The sequence below is a fragment of the Eriocheir sinensis genome, unplaced genomic scaffold, assembly GCF_024679095.1.
Source record: "Eriocheir sinensis breed Jianghai 21 unplaced genomic scaffold, ASM2467909v1 Scaffold305, whole genome shotgun sequence".
NCBI classification, from domain to species: domain Eukaryota; kingdom Metazoa; phylum Arthropoda; class Malacostraca; order Decapoda; family Varunidae; genus Eriocheir; species Eriocheir sinensis.
This window is the reverse complement of record NW_026111616.1, coordinates 448,860-454,867: the sequence shown is the minus strand read 5'-3', so window position 1 is coordinate 454,867 and position 6,008 is coordinate 448,860. Positions and strand designations below refer to the sequence as shown.

The following is a 6,008-nucleotide window of genomic DNA, read 5'->3' as shown; positions in this document are numbered from 1 at the left end:
TGCAGCGCGATCACCACTCCAGGCGTGCCGTGCGGCACACACGTTCGAACGTGTTTTACAAATGTACCAACGAATCTGGGGTGTAACGCACACGGGAGCCACTCAGCATCCACTCATACTTTTGGGACGCGGTGCTGATCACTCTCGGCGGGACGCTTGCAGGCACCAGTGTCGGCATGCTTTTGTTTCGTTATTTATAAGCGGCTTTTCCTTATTTTTGTGTAGTTCTCACCACCGTAACCCGATTGTTCTTAATACGTTGCTATGGTGTCCGAACAAAGGCTTTACGAGGGCACTGAGGCCAGGCATGAATACAAAACCCGGCGGTGCTCAAAGGAGCAAGTTTGATCCCGCGTTGGCAGTGTGGTGGTGACGAAAACCTCCCGCGCTGACAGTTTGGTGGCTTTGCATCACCGCGCTTCCGTGTCCTCTCCTCCCCTCCCGGACCTCCTCTCAGCAGCTCTGCATCACCACGCTTCCGTGCCCTCTCTTCCCCTCCCGGACCTCCTCTCAGCAGCTCTGCATCACCGCGCTTCCGTGCCCTCTCTTCCCCTCCCGGACCTCCTCTCAGCAGCTCTGCATCACCGCGCTTCCGTGCCCTCTCTTCCCCTCCCGGACCTCCTCTCAGCAGCTCTGCATCACCGCGCTGCCGTGCCCTCTCTTCCCCTCCCGGACCTCCTCTCAGCAGCTCTGCATCACCGCGCTTCCGTGCCCTCTCCTCCCCTCCCGGACCTCCTCTCAGCAGCTCTGCATCACCACGCTTCCGTGCCCTCTCCTCCCCTCCCGGACCTCCTCTCAGCAGCTCTGCATCACCGCGCTGCCGTGCTCTCTCTTCCCCTCCCGGACCTCCTCTCAGCAGCTCTGCATCACCGCGCTTCCGTGCCCTCTCTTCCCTCCCTGGACCTCCTCTCAGCAGCTCTGCATCACTGCGCCTGTGCCCTCTCCTCCCTCCCGGACCTCCTCTCAGCAGCTCTGCATCACCGCGCTTCCGTGCCCTCTCTCCTCCTCCTGACCACCTCTCACCAGCTCTGCATCACCGCGCTTCCGTGCCCTCTCCTCCCCTCCCGGACCTCCTCTCAGCAGCTCTGCATCACCGCGCTTCCGTGCCCTCTCCTCCCCTCCCGGACCTCCTCTCAGCAGCTCTGCATCACGCGCTTCCGTGCCCTCTCCTCCCCTCCCGGACCTCCTCTCAGCAGCTCTGCATCACCACGCTTCCGTGCCCTCTCCTCCCCTCCCGGACCTCCTCTCAGCAGCTCTGCATCACCACGCTTCCGTGCCCTCTCCTCCCTCCTGACCTCCTCTCAGCAGCTCTGCATCACCCCGCTTCCGTGCCCTCTCCTCCCCTCCCGGACCTCCTCTCAGCAGCTCTGCATCACCACGCTTCCGTGCCCTCTCCTCCCCTCCCGGACCTCCTCTCAGCAGCTCTGCATCACCACGCTTCCGTGCCCTCTCCTCCCCTCCCGGACCTCCTCTCAGCAGCTCTGCATCACCACGCTTCCGTGCCCTCTCCTCCCCTCCCGGATCTCCTCTCAGCAGCTCTGCATCACCGCGCTGCCGTGCCCTCTCCTCCCCTCCCGGACCTCCTCTCAGCAGCTCTGCATCACCGCGCTGCCGTGCCCTATATCTCCCCTTCAGGCCCTCCTCTCAGCAGCTCTGCATCAACGCGCTGCCGTGCCCTATATCTCCCCTTCAGGCCCTCCTCTCAGCAGCTCTGCATCACCGCGCTGCCGTGCCCTCTCCTCCCCTCCCGGACCTCCTCTCAGCAGCTCTGCATCAACGCGCTACCGTGCCCTATATCTCCCCTTCAGGCCCTCCTCTCAGCAGCTCTGCATCAACGCGCTGCCGTGCCCTATATCTCCCCTACAGGCCCTGCTCTCAGCAGCTCTGCATCACTGCGCTGCTGTGCCCTCTCCTCCCCTCCCGGACCTCCTCTCAGCAGCTCTGCATCAACGCGCTACCGTGCCCTATATCTCCCCTTCAGGCCCTCCTCTCAGCAGCTCTGCATCAACGCGCTGCCGTGCCCTATATCTCCCCTTCAGGCCCTCCTCTCAGCAGCTCTGCATCAACGCGCTACCGTGCCCTATATCTCCCCTTCAGGCCCTCCTCTCAGCAGCTCTGCATCACCGCGCTGCCGTGCCCTATATCTCCCCTTCAGGCCCTCCTCTCAGCAGCTCTGCATCAACGCGCTGCCGTGCCCTATATCTCCCCTTCAGGCCCTCCTCTCAGCAGCTCTGCATCACCGCGCTGCCGTGCCCTCTCCTCCCCTCCCGGACCTCCTCTCAGCAGCTCTGCATCAACGCGCTACCGTGCCCTATATCTCCCCTTCAGGCCCTCCTCTCAGCAGCTCTGCATCACCGCGCTGCCGTGCCCTATATCTCCCCTTCAGGCCTCCTCTCAGCAGCTCTGCATCACCGCGCTGCCGTGCCCTATATCTCCCCTTCAGGCCCTCCTCTCAGCAGCTCTGCATCAACGCGCTACCGTGCCCTATATCTCCCCTTCAGGCCCTCCTCTCAGCAGCTCTGCATCAACGCGCTGCCGTGCCCTATATCTCCCCTTCAGGCCCTCCTCTCAGCAGCTCTGCATCAACGCGCTGCCGTGCCCTATATCTCCCCTTCAGGCCCTCCTCTCAGCAGCTCTGCATCACCGCGCTGCCGTGCCCTATATCTCCCCTTCAGGCCCTCCTCTCAGCAGCTCTGCATCACCGCGCTGCCGTGCCCTCCCCGCGTGGCCGTCCCCTCTTGGTGAGTGAGGTGCCAGGTTGCAGGAAGGGGCGCCTCGATCATGGAAGCTTAATAATTGATTTTGGTCTGCCTCGGCGAGGATTTATTGGCTGTCATGGCGAAACAGTGGAGTGTGTGGACCCCATGCGGGTGTTTTGTGGTGTCTGGTTACTGGAAGATTCTCGTGATTATAAAATGATGAACTACGGTGTTGACGGGGTAGGAGGGTATAAGAAACGTTATTTTTTTCCTTTCACGTACATTTTGTGTCTCAACATAACACTGACTACAAGAAGCACTGAGGACTTAATGTAGCCCCTGAGTAGCACCGCTGGGCCGCCTCTCCCGCGCTATTGAGTTAAGGTCAGATGGCGCACGGGAGGTGGAGGTGTCGGTGTTGCGCCAGGCGGAACGGGATGCTGGGCAAGCTCATATCGAATCCTGGAAACTTCTAACCCGCTGTTTCCTGATGCTGGATTTATAAGGTAGTGACGCCCCCCACCCCCATTGTCTACCCGCCCTCCGTCCCAGGGTGCAGGAGGAGCGGGAACGAGCAGGGTACGGGAAGGATCAGCTGCGTCTTTCACGAGCAGCAGCCCTTGAGCGTGTGAGGGCCGCCCTGATATTGTTTTGGTGCTTTTATTGTCTTCATCCCTCGTGATTGTATCGAGATTGTGGCTGGCGGCGGTGATCCAGGCGTGCGGGTATGGAAAAGAGGAAGAGGAGTAATAGAAGAAGAAAAAGGGAGAGAAAATAATAAGTAGAAAAAGAAGAACAGACTAAAAAGAAGGAGGAAGAGGAGGAGGAGAAGAAGAAGAAGAAGAAGAAGAAGAAGAAGAAGAAGAAGAAGAAGAAGAAGAAGAAGAAGAAGAAGAAGGAGAAGGAAGAGCAGCATAGTTTTTCTTCTTGCATCCTCTCCAGGTACCAAACTTTCCTCCCAGTCTTGCATCGCTCTCTATTCCCGCTTCACGGCGCTCCTCTCTTGGTCCCCTTCGGCACTTATGTATTCTCTCACTCTTCATCCTTTCTTTCCTGTCTCCATGCGCTTCCTCCTCTCACCCCCAACAGCCTTTACGCCCTCTGTTGATTTGCTCTTATGATCTTATCCTTTCTCTACCCTAACATCTTTCCTTTCACTCTCTTCTTATATTCTCTTCATTTTTCTGCTTTCCCACATATGCCGATTTCTTGGTCTTTCTCCTCCCATCTCATCTTCATTTACTCTCCTCTTTATCCGCCTTTCTCCTCCTTCACCCTCATTATTTCTTTGCTCTTCATTGTACCTCCTCTTCGTTTTACTTTTTTATTTTCCTACCTTTTCTGTAATTCACGTCGGCCTTTCTTTCTCCTCTTTATTCCTCCTGCTTTCACCGGCTCTTCCTTCTTCACCTCTTCTCCTCTCTCTGCCGTTCTCACATTCACTCTCCATTCCCCGACCTTACTTCATATTTTTTTCTCCTTCCCCACGTTGACCTTTCCATTGCTCCTCCGCCTCCGTCTCCTCCTCCTCCTCATATTAACTCTTTACTCCCTAACCTTAGTTCAGAATTTTTCAGCTTCACCTCTTTAACCTTCCTCCTCCTCCTCCTCCTCCTCCTCCTCCTCCTCCTCCTCCTCCTCCTCTCAAAGAACGCGTTTATATTTGTCTTCCGTTGAATAGTTCCATTAGATAATTAGGTGTTGATGGCGGCGGGGGATCCCTTTGCTGCGTGACCCGCCCGTTTGTTTGTTATCATCGCCGCCCTCGTCCGCCCACTGGAAGGTTGGGGGAGGGCGTTCAAGGGCGGGCGGGGTCACTGACTGTCAGGAAATATTTGTGTCATGCATGTGTATTAGCCGTTGACGTCGGGTTGGTAAAGAGATGATGATGGCCTTGATGTTGTTGATGTGTAGGAACGTGATACGAGCTTTGATTTTTCGTATAGTTATATCGCTTTTGTTTGCGGGCTGAGGCTAGTGATGATGTTTTTTCTTATGCTGTTTTATTGGTAAGAGGAAGTAGACCAAAGTAAAGGTAAAGGTTTGAGTTGGGGGCATGCCTTATAGATGAAGACTAAATGTTTATTGAAGGAAAAAATGCTTCTGTAACGAAAACAAAGAAATATCAAGTTCGGTTCAATACATATGTGATGCATCGTGTCAAGAGGAAGGTAAAAATAAGTCCCTAAGTTATTACAGATGAAATCGTACACTTCATTGTCATTATTATTATTATTATTATTATTATTATTATTTATTTTTATTTATTTATTTATTTATTTTATTGTTATTATTATTATTTTTGTTTTAGGGGAAATACCGCGTGACGATGATGATGATGATGATGATGATGATGATGATGATGATGATGATGATGAGGAGGAGGAGGAGGAGGAGGTGGTGGTGGTGCTCGTCGAATACTAATGAAGGGACGATTCTGTAGGCTTTGTACGAGTCTTTATTGTACTGAAACCACTTCGATTATCTTATTTTTTATTGGTTTCGGATGAACTGAGATGTGTGGGGGGTTGGGATATTTGGGTGTGTACTACTACTACTACTACTACTACTACTACTACTACTACTACTACCACTATAAAACACCGCCACTACTGTCAGAGCAAGGCTAATACATAACAAACGATCCCGATAATTCAGAACAATAATTATTAATACCAAATTATAAACTATGCATTAGACCCGACACGCCGGATATACGTCGCATTAAACTTCATTATACTGGCATCCGTTAAAGGTCTTAGTGGAGTAATTGGTACACACACACACACACACACACACACACACACACACACACACACACACACACACACACACACATGTACACATTCCCGTTAGTGTGTGATCATGGTCTTTCCCCTTCCAGTGTTGTGTCTCGCGTCAGCTCCACGCCTCCCTTCCCTTCCCTTCCCGCTTCCCTTCTCTTCCCTCCGCGTCACCCTTTTTCCCTCTTAACAAAGCGTTCTAAGACTCCTCACAACTTCTCGAGGACCAGCAAACTTCCTGGCCGGTTTTTGTAACTTCTGAGACGTCGTTAAGGTTTCTTTGCCTCTTCGTCTTTGTTTGGAAGGGGAAGGAACGGAGGTAGGTAGGACAGGTGTAATTAGTGTGGTGGTTGTGGTGTGTGATGGGGTGAAGCTGTAGCTGTAGCGGCAATAGTAGTAGTAATAGTAGTAGTACGTTGTGGTTTTGGCAATAATAGTAGTGGTATTAGTAGGAAGAATAGTTGTTTAGTTGTTTTTGTAGTAATAGCTGTCAATTCTCAGTTAGAATGACTTAGATATACTGCCT

At 53.2% G+C, this 6,008-nt stretch overlaps 1 long non-coding RNA gene across 1 annotated transcript; it reads right to left on the bottom strand.

The window, feature by feature from the left end:
• Window positions 1-101: 101 nt before the first annotated feature.
• LOC126991603 (uncharacterized) lies at window positions 102-1,678 on the bottom strand. The gene is made up of 3 exons (XR_007745694.1): window positions 1,581-1,678; window positions 733-789; window positions 102-504 (listed from the first exon to the last, which is right to left on the bottom strand). It is a non-coding gene; the product is annotated as an uncharacterized LOC126991603 (long non-coding RNA).
• Between the last annotated feature and the right edge of the window lie 4,330 nt (window positions 1,679-6,008).